The sequence below is a fragment of the Pan paniscus genome, chromosome 4 (assembly GCF_029289425.2).
Source record: "Pan paniscus chromosome 4, NHGRI_mPanPan1-v2.0_pri, whole genome shotgun sequence".
Classification (NCBI taxonomy): Eukaryota; Metazoa; Chordata; class Mammalia; order Primates; family Hominidae; genus Pan; species Pan paniscus.
In genome coordinates this window covers 174,431,863-174,446,955 of record NC_073253.2, presented here as the reverse complement: position 1 = coordinate 174,446,955, position 15,093 = coordinate 174,431,863, and the positions used below count along the sequence as shown (strand labels likewise).

General features: G+C 49.7%; 1 pseudogene; it reads left to right on the top strand.

Annotated features, from left to right (window-relative positions):
* The first annotated feature begins 8,858 nt into the window (after positions 1-8,858).
* Positions 8,859-8,931, top strand: LOC112440023 (U4 spliceosomal RNA; annotated as a pseudogene).
* Positions 8,932-15,093: the final 6,162 nt, after the last annotated feature.

The window sequence follows — 15,093 nt, the reverse complement described above, 5'->3', positions numbered from 1 at the left end:
AAGATTCCTTTTATATAAAGGACAAGAGTAGGCAAAACTGTTATGTGGAAATGAGAACAATGGTTACCTCCTAGGGCAGAGGAGCGTACAGACCAGGAAGGCAGAGGAGGGGCTGTCTTGAAATGCACCTGGGACTTTGTTTTCCTCAGCTCTGGTCAGATGACAGCCTGGGAGACACTGCCTTTGAATGAAGAGTTGATGACTTTCCAGCATGGGGAAGCACCAGGTCAGTCCCGAGGCAGAAGGAGCAAGGGGAGGGCCCAGGCCGGGCCTTCACTGGGGTCTCTGTGGGAAGGAATAGATGAGGGTGGAGGTGAGCTTGAACAAGCTTCGGGTGGGCCCGTTTGCCTAATGTTGGCAGGCCCGGGGCTATGGGGTGGTCCCTAGTCATCCAGTACCATGCTCTGGAGTGAGATGGGGCAGGGAGAATATTCCCTGGGTGTGTGAGTTAGATAAAGGGTGTGGTGGGGGCAGGGGCTTCCGACTGCTGGTTTGCATAGGGAGGTGTGTGCTGTCTCCAGAACTAGCCAGCCCTGGGAGGGGCAGTCCCTTCCCCGCCAGCAAAGCCTCCTGCGATGCCAAAGCGCCATAGAACACAGAAACCAGAAAGCGTGGTTAATCCAGGAGCCGCACGAGGACTGATGCCTTCCATATCGGTGTCCTGTATGTGCTCTGCCGTATTCTACCTCCTCTTTTTAAAATGCAAATAGAGAATCCAATCTGAAGAAATAATGCAAAGAAACTCTTTTTGTTGTTGTTTGTTTGAGACAGTCTCGCTCGGTCACCCAGGCTCTAGTGCAATGGTGCGATCTCGGCTCACTGCAACCTCTGTCTCCCGGGTTCAAGCGATTCTTCTGCCTCAGCCTCCCGAGTAGCTGGGACTACAGGCACGTGCCACCACGCCTGGCTAATTTTTGTATTTTTAGTAGAGATGGGGTTTCACCATTTTGGCCAGGCTGGTCTCGAACTCCTGACTTTGTGATCTGCCCGCCTCGGCCTCTCAAAGTGCTGGGATTACAGGCGTGAGTCACCACGTCCGACCGCAAAGGAACTCCTTAGCGCTCCTCAACTACCTCCCTGCCCCTCGCTGTCTTTCTTTCTTTTTTTTTTTTTTTTTGAGAGGAAGTCTCGCTCTGTCGCCCAGGCTGGAGTGCAGTGGCGCCATCTTGGCTCTCTGCAAGCTCCGCCTCCCAGGATCATGCCATTCTCCTGCCTCAGCCTCCCTAGTAGCTGGGACTACAGGCGCCCACCACCACGCCTGGCTAATTTTTTGCATTTTTAGTAGAGACGGGGTTTCACCGTGTTAGCCAGGATGGTCTCAATCTCCTGACCTCGTCCACCCGCCTTGGTCTCCCAAAGTGCTGGGATTACAGGCGTGAGTCACTGCGCTCGGCCTCGCTGTCTTTCTGGTATCAGCATCCGCCTCCTCCTCCCTCCCAGACTCCAGGCCCTGGGCTCCAGGCACGGTCCATCCCTGTGGCCTCAAGCCACTGGGCACATCCATGCCAGTTTTAGTCTCTGTAACTACACAGCCATGCAGCTGTGAGCTGAGAATTTAACACACTGTCCCTTTGAGTGTCTGTTTCTCCTTCACTTTCCTGTAGCAAAGCAAAAAGGAGGGAAAATGCATCCCAGGTGCCGCCAGCTGCCACTGTTTTTCTTTGTGTGGTGTGTGTGACAGAGTCTTACTTTGTTGCCCAGCCTGGAGTAAAGTGGCATGATCCCGGCTCACTGCAACCTCCGCCTCCCGGGTTCAAGCAATTCTCCTGCCTCAGCCTCCTGAGTAGCTGGGATTACAGGCACATGCCACTACATCTGGCTAATTTTTGTATTTTGAGTAGAGACGGGATTTCACCTTGTTGGCCAGGCTGGTGTCGAACTCCTGACCTCAAGTCATCCACCTGCCTCAGCCTCCCAAAGTGTTGAGATTACAGGTGTGAGCCACTGTGCCTGCCCTGCTGCCATGCTTTCAAGCCACTGTTAGGCTTTTCCACATCCCCCAGCATGCACCCACTCTCCCGGGATGGTTAGGGGGCTCCATCACCATTTTCTGGAAACTGCCTCTAGTCAGAGGTTGCCTGGGGCTCTCCACACAATCATGGAGACGTAGAGGACACAGCCTGATGCTAGACTGCACAGGACCCTCTTCCGCCAGATTCCCTGGACACCTCCATCCCCTCTTCTAGCAATCATGTCAGTGCACGGTAGCGCCTGTGTCCTAAGGTTCCCATGCCACAAGGCTTGAACCCTTCACGCCTGTCTCCCGAGGCCAGGATCGAGCCTGCTTGGCCCAGGGGAGGGGGCGGTAAATGTCATGGTTGGAAGCATCAGGTGGGAGAGGGCTTAGTGTGGGGTCGTCAGAGTGACACTGAGAGGCTAAGACACACTGTCTGACACAGCCTAGCCAGGCGCTGCCCACAGCTGAGTTTCCAAAGGACACGTTCTGTGTCACCATATTCCAGGATTCAAATCCTTCCAGCCTGGGACAAGTTCCACGGGGTGCCATGAGACTGCCCCAATTTGATTTTGAAATGTACAGTGAAATGCCTACCTTGGTGGTGGCCAAGGCAGGGTGGGCCCAGATGCCCCTGCTGATGGACACACAGGCACGACACCCACAGTTCAGGGAGCCCGCTCCAGCCTGCCGTGGAGCCCTGGGCCAGGTCGTGAGCCATGAGCCTGCTCGGGACAGTCCTTCCCGATCCTGGAAGGGAGCGGCCCAATTATAACGGCTCCCTCCGGGCTCTCAGTGGAGCCGAGCCCAGAGAGGAGGCCTGCACTGCCAGATGGGCAAACTCATTAGGACTGTGGCATTTTTTATGCAAACGAAGGCAAATACATCCATGGGAGAAATGTAATGTCAGCAGACATGCACAAGAGCTCGGACTTCACCGGGTTTCAAGAGGAGAGAGAGCTGGGACAGGAGGCCAGGAGAGATCCCCACCCCCAGCACTGCCCTGCAGTGGCCTAGCCCAGGCCTTCTGGATCTGCCTACCTGGGATGCCCAAGAGGGAAACTGAGGCCCCACGAGCCCTGCACGTGGGCGGAGCCTGGCCTGACCTATAGCTCCTTGGGAGGCTGAGGGAGAAGCATTGCTTGAGGCCAGGAGTTTGAGACCAGCCTGGACAACACAGTTAAACCCCATCTGTACAAAACACTAAAAAATTAACCAGGCATGGTGGCGCATGCCTGTGGTCCCAGCTATTCAGGAAGCTGAGATGGGAGGATCACTTGAGCCCATGACTTAGAGGTTATGGTGAGCTGTGATCGTGCCACTGCACTCTAGCCCGGGCAACAGGGTAAGATCCTGTCTTTTAAAATAAATAACATACAATAATATAAAATAAATAAAAATTATAATAAAAATGACTGTAGCGAGAACTCTTAAGGAGAGTCAAGAAGATATTGCAAAGAAACAATATGAAAAAACCAATCTCTTTAAGGGTTCTTCTCATTACAGTTTTTTTTTTCTGATTCTGTCTTGTTTCTTCACTGGACCCCCCCGCTCTGATGCTTAGCCTGGGTCCCTGCCGCTCAAAAGCTACTGTGTCCTTCCCATCCGTGCTGCTCAGTGTAGTCTTGGACCCATGGCATTCTGGCATCCCCTGGGTGCCTGTTGGAAATGCAGATTCTTAGGCCCTGCCCCAGACCTCCTGACTCAAATCTCTGGGGTGGAGCCCAGGACTGCATATGCTCCAGCTCCCCAGGGGATTCTGTTGAGACCCGGCCTCTATTCTCAGTGGCCTGGCTTTTCCTGCTTCTGTTGGGGGTGAGGCCCCTGCAGACTGAGCTGATCAGGATCTAGGCTCTTGGCAGCCTGCATGAGGCAGGAGGCAAGTCCCTCTCTCGGGGAAGGCAATGGCAGGTAAGCAATGGCAGGTGAGTCGGCCAACAAGGCCCTTGCCACTGAGCTGTCCTATGGAGAAGCCCCGTGCCTTTTTCTCAGGGCACTCTGCGGGTGTGCCTGGGGTCGGACTGAGCCCCAGCAATCTCCCTGCATGTCAGTTACTGCTCTTACTTTCACTGTGGTCCCCGTGGGCTTTTTCAAGGCTCTGTCCTGGCCCAGGGAAAGATGGACCATGAGACCTCACAGCCAGAAAGAAGCAGCAGCCAACTGAGTTTCCGAATGGATTTGAAGAGCTCACAGCAGAGGAGATACCAGTTTGAAAATCAAGATGTGTTTGATTTGCTTTGGCCGTCAAGAGACACATCCTGAAGGACTCTGTCTCAACATTTTTCTACATAAAGAAAGAGTGGGGAAGAATGCAGGTTGGTGGGAGCTGGGGGATAAGGTCCACAGGCCAGGAGAGGGCCCCAGGCTGGGTTGTGTGAGGCGGTGTCCATCTGAGAAGGAAAGTCTGCCGGCTGCAGGGCCCCAGCACCCAGGAGCTAGAGGAGAGCAGGTGGGAGGGAGAGCAGCTACGCGTCCCTGGGTTTCTTGAGCGAGGACTGGTACACCCCAGGGGCACGCGTAGCTGCCACAAAAGCATGCACCTCGAGTGCTTCCCCCTCCTAGCCGGCGGGAGAGGAAGGGACCAGGATGGAGGCGAGCTTGGCAAAGTCTTTCTGGAATCAGCATCCTCCTCCTCCTCCTTCCCAGACTCCGGGCCCCAGGCTCCAAGCACGGTCCCTCCCTGCGGAGGACTTCCGTGGATGCCGGTGGGCACAGATGCCAGCCCATCATGTGCTACCCAGGCAGATGCTAGGGAGCCAGGGGCCAGTCATCGCTCTCCCTGATGCCAGGGCACCACTCTGAGGAAAGGGGGAGAGGTACAGGTCGGTCTAAATCCACCTGCAGGATCTGAGTGGCCGTACGTGGGGCTGGGGGCTGAAATTTTCTGAGAGGGACTGGATTACATTTTCAGAAATTGGAATCAGAAATTAAAACTGTGTTATGAAAAATAATGAGTTACATTTTGCACATGTGATGTTTGAGCCGGATAATTTGTGTTTGCCACGTTTATACTTGAACGTGAAAGCACCTTGCACAGCACTTGGCATAAAGTCAGTGCCCAGTGATTACTAGTGAATGCCTTCCTAACTGTGTACATGGCCTGAATGCACACGAACACACGATGGAAACAGTCAGGGAGTGGAGAGGGTGTCCTGCTGATTACTAGTGAATGCCTTCCTAACTGTGTGCATGCCGAGTGATTGCTAGTGAATGCCTTCCTAACTGTGTGCATGCCGAGTGATTACTAGTGAATGCCTTCCTAACTGTGCGTGGCCTGAATGCACATGAACACAAGATGGAAACAGTCAGGGAGCGGAGATGGTGCCCCGCTGATGCTGTCCTATTATTTTTATTCAGAAGTCTGTTTGCCTTTTTACACATTTTTGATCCTACCATATAAACGATTTTTATAACATTCATGTTATGTTACATTCACATTTATTGCTAATTTTTATAACATTAGCACAAGATGATTGAATTCCTCCTTGGTCAGAAGACGCACGTCTGAATCCTGGATCCACTACTTGTTAGTTGAAGCAAGCGACTGTGCCTCTCAGTCTGTGAAAAGGAGGCAATGCCTAGCTCAGGAGGCTGACAGGATGAAGTCGGAGAGGAATGAATGGAAGTCTCTTGGGACTCAGGCCTGCCTGATACTCTCTGGGCAGCTTAAAATATGTTTTCTGAATGTTAAGGGAAGCACAGAGCAGGCATGCATGCAGATAGGGGTGAAATATTACTTCCATTCTTCCATGTGTGAGCCCTAAACACACACCACCTCCCCCACACACAAACAGACCTACAACACATGCCACACATAACACAGGCACAGGCACACGCACACGCACTGCAGCAACACACACTGCACGCACACACAACACAGACTGTAACACATACACATGTATACCACCTACCACACTACACAAGGCCCCACATTCACATGATACACATGTACCACATGCACATATATGACCCGCATCACCAACAAACACACGTGCCTCATGTGTACACATACACATCATAGGTACACATCACATGCACACATGGCCCACAGGAACACAAACATATGCCACATATTGCATGCATGCACATCCACACCACACGCAATACAGGCACATACAAGCCATATGTAGACACTGCGTGCACACACATTTACACCACACTACATGCACACACCATATTCACACATACTCGCACACACACCACTGATACACATATTTCCACACATGTCCGCAGCCTGCATGCACAAACCATATTATGCACACACACCCCATATACTGTTAGTTTGGTGCAGAAGTAATCGCAGTTTTGCCATTACTTTCAATAGCAAAAACTGCGATTACTTTTTTTTTTTTGAGACACAGTCTTACTCTGTCACCCAGGCTGGAGTGCAATGGGGTGATCTCAGCTCACCGCAACCTCTGCCTCTGGGGTTCAAGTGATTCTCCTGCCTCAGCCTCCCCAGTAGCTGGGATTACAGGTGTGCGCCACCACTCCTGGCTAATTTTTGTATTTTTAGTAGAGACGGGGTTTCACCATGTTGACCAGGCTGGTCTTGAACTCCTGACCTCAGGTGATCTGCACACCTCGGCTTCCCAAAGTGCTGGGATTACAGGCTTGAGACACCATGCCCAGACAAAAACCGTGATTACTTTTGCACCAACCTGATACGTGGGCACAGACAAGTTCGGTAAGCAGGCATTGCAATAATTAAAGATGACACGAGGTGGCACCATGACACTTTTACTCAGAAATTTTATTTGCCTATTTTTGTACAGTTGTGATTATACTCTATATTAGTAGTTCTCAAAGTGTAGCCAAAACTATTTTCATAATAATGGTAAGATGTGATTTGCCTTTTTTCATTCTCATTCTCCCATGAGTATACAGTGGAATTTTCCAGGGATGCTGTGATGTGTGACATTGTAACAGATTGAAGGCAAAAGCAGATCTGAGAATCAGCTCAGACATCTACCTAGAGATTTGCCAGCGGAAAACAATGCAACTCACTAATTTTGCAGAAGATATTGTTGCTTTCCATACAAAATTATTTATTGTTAACATACAACAATGGGTTTGTTGTTTTTAATTTAAAAAATTGAGCAATTTGGATTCTTTTTAAAGCTTATTTTTAATTGAAAATGAAATTATTTAACGTGTACAACATGATGTTTTGAAATATGTAGACACTGTGGAATCATTACTATTTTAAAATAAGTAAATATTTCAAAACCTCCTCAAATTTAATCTGTATTACAGTAAAATTGATAGATGCAATTCACGTAAAGTTCCTTAGGGTCCACAGGAGATTTTCAGAGTATAAAGCTATCCTGAGAAAGAATATTTAACAATCACTCTTCTATATGTAATCACATGTCCACAGATACATTTGAGGTTAATCATTTATTTTAAATTTATAAGGAACCAACAAGAACAAAGAAAAGGAAAACACTTGTAATCCTATTGCACGGGGACAAGAGACAATCACGACTGACATTTGCCAGGTTTTCTCCTAGTTGTGTTTCAGAGCATCTGTTTCCAGGTTAGTGTGTTCTGAATACAGGCTCTGTGTCCTACGCTCTGAATATGAGCCCTGCGTCCTAGGCTCTGGGTATAAGCCTGGGGTCCTAGCCTCTGGGTATAAGCCTTGTGTCCTAGGTTCTGGGTATAAGCCCCGGGTCCTAGGTTCTGCATATAAACCTTGTGTCCTAGGCTCTGGGTATAAGCCTTGCTTCCTAGGCCCTGGGTATAAGCCTAGGGTCCTAGACGCTGGGTATAAGCCCCGGGTTCTAGGCTCTGGGTGTAAGCCCCGCCTCCTAGGCTCTAGGTGTAAGGCCTGGGTCCTAGGCTCTGGGTAGAAGCCCTGGGTCCTAGGCTCTGGATACAAGCCTTGTGTCCTAGGCTCTGGGTATAAGCCTTGTGTCCTATTCTCTGGTTCTCAGCCCCTTGTCCTAGGCTCTGGGTATAAATCTTGTGTCCTAGACCTTGGGTTAAACCCCATGTCCTAGGCTCTGGGTATAAGCCCTGTGTCCTTTCTGCATATAAGCCTTGTGTTTCCTAGGCTCTGGGTATAAGCCCCATGTCCTAGGCTTTGAGTATAAGCCCCATGTCCTAGGCTCTGGGTATAAACCTTGTGTCCTAGGCTCTGAGTATAAGCCCCACGTCCTTTCTGGGTATAAGCCTTGTGTCCTAGGCTCTGGGTATAAGCCCCATGTCCTAGGACCTGGTTATAAGCCCCGAGTTCCAGGCCCTGGGTGTAAGTTCTGTGTTCTTTCTAGGTATTAGCCTTGTGTCCTAGGCCCTGGGCATAAACCTGTGTCCTAGGCCCTGGGTATATGCCCCAGGTTTTAGGCCGTGGGTAGAAGCCCCAAGTCCTAGGCTCTGGATAGAAGCCCTGGGTTCTTGGTCCTGGGTATGAGCCCTATGTCCTAGGCCCTGGTTATAAGACCCGAGTTCCAGGCCCTGGGTGTAAGTTCTGTGTTCTTTCTAGGTATTAGCCTTGTGTCCTAGGCCCTGGGCATAAACCTGTGTCCTAGGCCCTGGGTATATGCCCCAGGTTTTAGGCCGTGGGTAGAAGCCCCAAGTCCTAGGCTCTGGATAGAAGCCCTGGCTTCTTGGTCCTGGGTATAAGCCCCATGTCCTAGGTCACCTACCAGATTGAGAGCCCAAAGTTCTTTCTCATGGTGTGTCTAGGACGTCAGAAAACCTAGAGATGTGGCCGGACTCTGAGCCCCCTGAAAAGGGTTCCCAGACCTTTTGTGAGAGGGAGGCTTTGTCTGCCCAGAGCCCACCTAGTCTTGGAGTCTTGGAAGGCTGCCCGGCACCTCAGGTAGGCCTGTTTGCACCTCAGCCTCACCCTGGTCTGGGTATCCACTCCATACAGACATGTTTTTAAAAATTGAGGAATAGCTTTGTGCAGTGGCAGTATCATAGCCAATGAGGTTTATCCGAGGCGTGATTATTGCTAATTGAAAAATTGAGGAATAGTTTAGTAAAACACACAGATCTTAAGTATATAATTCAATGGCTTTTTACAAATATCTATCTGTAGCCAACACCCCAATCAAAGCAGAAAACATTGCCACCATTGTAGAAAATTCCCCCCAATCCCTTTACAGTCTGCTCAACTTCCCTTGTCCCCTAATCCCCAAGCAGCCACTATTCTGATTTGTATTCCAGAAAAGTAGTTTTTCTGGATTTTTTTTTAACTGACTTTCGCTCTTGTCGCCCAGGCTCGAGTGCAGTGGCGCAATCCTGACTCACTGCAACTTCCACCTCCTAGGTTCAATCAATTCTCCTGCCTCAGCCTCCCAAGTAGCTGGGATTAGAGGCGTGCACCACCACGCCTGACTAATTTTTGTATTTTTAGTAGAGACGGGGTTTCACCATGTTGACCAGGCTGGTATTGAACTTCTGACCTCGGGTAATCCGCCCACCTCTGCCTCCCAAAGTGCTGGGATTACAGGTGTGAGCCACCGTGCCCAGCCTGGTTTTGAATTTAATAAGTCTGTATGACATCCTTTGTATGGCTCCTTCAGTTCAAAACACTGTGTTTTTGTTGTTGTTGTTGTAGAGATGGAGTCTTGATCCATTGACCAGCCTGCTTTCAAACTCCTGGGCTCAAGCAATCCTCTGCTCTTGGCCTCCCAAGTGTTGGGACTGCAGGTGTGAGTCATTGCACCAGCCAGAGTCCAATCGTGTCTCTAGTGAGAGCAGCCACTTTAATATAAAGGCTCAGGAATTCCTCCTCATGTTTGCTGCAGTGGCACTTGCCCTCTGAGTATCAGTTAGCTATTGTCACAGTTATGCTGTGTAACAAACCATCCCCACATCTCAGTGGCAAACAGTAATAATCATTTATTTCTTACTCATGAGTTTGTGGGTTGGCTGGGCAGCTCTGCTCCACATGCCTCTCATCCTCTTCCTGGGACCAGCCGGGGCAGGTTCATCTCTGGCTGATGGCAGGGCCCTGAGAGACGGCACATCTAACCCCACAAACACATTTCCAGTTTTGCTGTGTCATGCCTGCTGGCATCCCTTTGGCCAAGCCCAAAGTCAAGGGGTGGGAAAGGGAGGCTATGGCGAGGGTGTGAGTGTGGGTGAAAAACTGGGGCGGGTCATTCAATCTATGTTACCAGTTTCCTGACAATGTAAGTTAAGAGAAAGAGCTTTGTGGCTGACGCCTGTAATTCCAGCACTTTGGGAGGCCGAGGTGGGCAGATCACAAGGTCAGGAGATGGAGACCATCCTGGCTAACACGGTGAAGCCCTGTTTCTACTAAAAATACAAAAAATTAGCCAGGCGTGGTGGCAGGCACCTGTAGTCCCAGCTACTCGGGAGGCTGAGGCAGGAGAATGGCGTGAACCCAGGAGGCGGAGCTTGCAGTGAGCTGAGATCACGACACTGCACTCTGGCCTGGGCGACAGAGCGAGATTCTGTCTCAAAAAAAAAAAAAAAAAGGTAAAACTGGTTTGGTTTGCTAGTCCAATTATTTAGTGAATCAGTCCAGTTTATTAGAAATCCCAATGAGGTTGTTTTCAGAAATGCGGCAGGTCTGACCGGATCATTTGCAGAAAGCTCTGTTCTTGCTTTGGGACAGTCCTGCCTGCACTGGGAATGTGAATTTAATCGCTGTTCTCTCGCCGCTGCTCCTGCCCGCCTGTGACCAATTCCCTACCACACTGAGCTCATTGGAGACTTTAGTTTCATATTTTAAAGACCAGTTTAGTGCATCATCTCTGTCTTTATTTCTCCCTCCAGCACTTACTGTAGTTGATCTCTTTTATTTTCTTAGATTCTTTGGGGGGAGTTTATAGGTGGGATGAACCCATATATGCATGAAAATGTCTTTATTTTGCACCCCCAATTTAAGGCTAGATTGGCTGGGTCTTGGATCCTAGATTACAAATAGTTTTTTCTTTGGAATGTTAGAGAAATTGCTCTACTATCTTTTAGGATTCGAGATTGATGATAAGTCTTGATGTCAAGCTGATTTTATTCTATTGTGACAACCTATTCTCTCGGTCAGAAAACTATGAGGATTTTCCTTTTTTCCTTGGTATTCCAAAATTTTGCTGCAATGTGCCTAGATTTCTAAAATTCCACTTTACTTTTTTTTTTTTTTTGAGACGGAGTCTTGCTTTGTCGTCCAAGCTAGAGTGCAGTGGGGTGATCTCAGATCACTGCAACCTCTGCCTCCTGGCTTCAAGTGATTCTCCTGCCTCAGCCTCCCAAGTAGCTGGGATTACAGGTGCGCCACCATGCCAGGCTAATTCTTGTATTTTTAGTAGATAAGGGGTTTTGCCATGTTGGCCAGGCTGGTCTTGAACTCCTAGCCTCAAGTGACCATCTCAGCCTCCCGCTTTATTTAATTAATTTATTTTGAGACGGAGTCTCTCTCTGTTGCCCAGGCTGGAGTGCAGTGGCGCGATCTCGGCTCACTGCAAGCTCTGCCTCCTGGGTTCACACCATTCTCCTACCTCAGCCTCCCGAGTAGCTGGGGCTACAGGCGCCCGCCACCATGCCCGGCTAATTTTTTTGTATTGTTTTAGCAAACACAGGGTTTCACCGTGTTAGCCAGGATGATCTTGATCTCCTGACCTCATGATCCACCCGCCTCGGCCTCCCAAAGTGCTGGGATTACAGGCGTGAGCCACCACACCTGGCCATGAGTTCCCTCTCCTTCTCAGGGACAGGGAGTCAGTGATTCCTGGGGAGACTGTCTTTCTTCTCTGGACCAAGTATTCACACTTTCTATATCAACTGGGGGCAAATGCTGTGCGATGCTGGTGACCTTGCTGATTTATTCCCAGAACATGATGCATTTCCTTCCCCTTTCTTTCCCTTTTGTGCTACTTCTAATTAAGGAAGATGTTTCTGTCATTTATGGGATTTTGGTTCGGAGGGAGGTCAATCAGGGGTGCTTGTTCCTCCATCTGGCCCTGATCTGCATTTTTAGCAAAACAACTGAGTTTGGAAGTTTGAAACTAATGACATTAGGGCTGGGAAATTTCTTAATGTAAATATATTTTAGCAGAGTTAATGAAAACTTGGAGTGCTTACAAAGTTGGATATCTTACATGTGTGACAAATTATATATAAACCAGATTTCATTTCCTGTTTTTTTTTTATTTTTTCTTCTTTTTAATCAGCAAAGGAAAAATGGCAAGAAAACCAAGTCTCTTATCTTATAACTACACATTTTAGGGGAGAATGCATATTGAAACATTTTCAACATTTGCTGTTAAAATGAATACAATTTTACAAAAAGAAACCCGCCCCCCCCCACAAAGCATAAAGTTCTAGGCGATGATGAGCCCCTCATTCAGAAATGGTCCAGGCTTTGCCTCCGGGAGCCCGTTGGCCCCAGCCTGCTGCTGTTGGCAACCGCAGTGCCGTTTCCCTCACACATCTCTCATCACTATGGTGATTCTTGTTAAATAAAGTGAGCAGTCCCGATCATGTGCACTAGTGCCTTCTTCTGCGTTTAATCTGTGGCTGTCAGTTTCCACAACCCATCTATTCAATAAAGATTTGTTGATTATCTACTATGTGCTTGGGCCCAGTGATGCAAAGATGAATAGGACAAGATGCTTGCCCTTGAGGAAGCTTCATGTAGGGGAGAAGAGGCAGAACAGTTAGATTCCATGGATCCTCTGGCATTTGGAGTCCAACTTTACATGTTTTTGTGAAGTGACTGAATTTAACAATGTCTTATGCTTGTATAATTTTTCAAAAAATATGTTTAACTTTCAAATGGGAGATGCATGACATAGTTCAAACCATCGAAATGATATGAAAAGATAACCCCACCTGCTCATTCTCCTTCCCCCACCTCCCCCTCTAGGCAACCTTTTTCTTTGAGACAGTCTTGCTCTGTTGCCCAGGTTGGAGTGCAGTGGAGCGATCTCGGCTCACTGCAAGCTCCGCCTCCCGGGTTCACGCCATTCTCCTGCCTCAGCCTCCCGAGTAGCTGGGACTACAGGCACCCCCCACCACGCCCAGCTAATTTTTTGTATTTTTAGTAGAGATGGGGTTTCACCATGTTAGCCAAGATGGTCTCAATCTCCTGACCTTGTGATCCGCTCATCTCGGCCTCCCAAAGTGCTGGGATTACAGGCGTGAGCCACCACACCTGGCCATATATATATATATATATATATATATATGGAGTGTCACTCTGTCACCCAGGCTGAAGTGCAATGGTGTGATCTTGGCTCACTGCAACCTCTGCCTCCCGGTTTAAGCAATTCTTCTGCCTCAGCCTCCTGAGTAGGTGGGATTACAGGCATGCGCCACCACGCCTGGCTAATTTTTGTATTTTTAGTAGAGACGGGGTTTCACCATGTTGGCCAGGCTGGTTTGAACTCCTGACCTCAGGTGATCCGGCCGCCTTGGCCTCCCAAAGTGCTGGGATTACAGGCGTGAGCCACTGCGCCGGGCCGAGTCAGAATATTTCTAACCCTTTCTTATTTCCCAGTACCAACAAATATTTGCACCCTTTTTTTCAAAGTACTGTATTTGTTTTTGGGTACTATTAAAGTTTCTATTCGCAAAAGGAAAGCCACCCGTCAGTGGACAATGTGGTACACTTGCTGTGTGGTGTTCAGATGAGAACGCACTGAGGGAACTAAGTGTCGCAGGGGTGATGTGGAGGGCAGGCTGGCTGGGGTCCACATTCAAGCTGTCGAGCACCCGGAGGGAAGATCAGGGCCAGACTGTGAAGAACGTGAGCTGCCATGCACTCAGAGCTCTGGGATTTTCCTGCAAGCAATGGGCAGCCATGGAGGGTTTCACAGAGGAGGAAGGAGGAGGCCAGAACTCCGTTAAGGCAGATGTGAATTCCAGTGGCTGTGAAGGATGGGGAAGAGACTGCAGTGATTCTGTAACTTTTAATTGCTCCATTTACCTGCTATGGTAGCACACGAATGCTACCACTCCTTACATGACATGGAGGGGCCTGGGGAGAAACCCTAGGGACGAGGAATCTCTCTACGATGCTTTCCGACTGCAAAGGTTGAGGGCCACTTTCCCACTGGCTTCCTCAAGAGCGGTCCTTGTCATCGCCATGCAGTGCATGTTGATTCAAAGACTATGTGTGTCACTTCAGGCTCACAGAGCAGCTGGTGCCTCGGAACCAGGGCTCCGTATCCTCGAATCGAAGCGTGAGATTGTTTATCTCTTTCAAGGGAGCAAATAATTAGCGGGGCAATACCTTGTTCCAGACACAGTGAAGAGGGGGCGGCAGGGCTGAGAAGAGAAGCCCAGCTTCCCGAGGCTCTGCTCAGCTGCCTTCTGCCCACCCAGTGGCCCTGCCAGCCGTGTTCGTCTGGCTCCTCAAGCAGCGATGCTGTGTGCGGTTTCCATGGCAGTGGGCCCCGGAGGGCAGCCGGGGACACAGCCAGGTGGCTCGCAGCTCACCTGACTGGCTGTTGGCAGGAGGCAGGCGGCCTCCTTCTGCTCCTCTGTTCCTGGAGCTTTCAGAATGTCTTCAGTTACTCCCTTTAGGAGTCTGATCTCTGTGTGAGAGAAACTTAAAGTTCTGGGCTTATAAAGGGTACACTTTATCTCCGAGCGATTGCCTGGCAGTCATGCAGAATGCCAGGGCGGAAAAGTACCGGGAAAGCGCACATCTCTGCAAGGGAGGCTGGAACTCAGGGGCCCAGCTTCCCACGGTGGGCAGCAAGAGCATGCTTTGCACAGAGGAAAGACAGGCTCCGCCTGCAAGGGCCACAGGATGACCTTCACAGGGTCATTGGCACCCGGCCCTTGGGGCTCAGGGTCTGGCATCTTTGATTCATGAACTCAAGAAGACTGTGTGGGTCCGAGTTGCCTCCTGCAGCACACAACTGCTGGCTTACTCACTGTCTTCGCTCCAGGGAGGACTCATCACAGGGTTATTAGGAATCCAGAATCTAGTGGGGGAAACAAAAGCTCTCAGAGAAGAAGTCAAAGTCAGGTCCAAGTTCACGTTGAGCCTTTTCAGCAAGTGCTTCCGGCTCCAAGTTGTAGGCTGTGGCTGCTGAGCTCCCAGCCTGGGGTACTGGGCAAGCCAGGCATGGGGCTCGGCCCTCAGGGTGGGTTCTGGCAGACCACAGGCTTCATGCGAGGAGCTAACACTTAAAGGAATTGCTTGAGAGGGA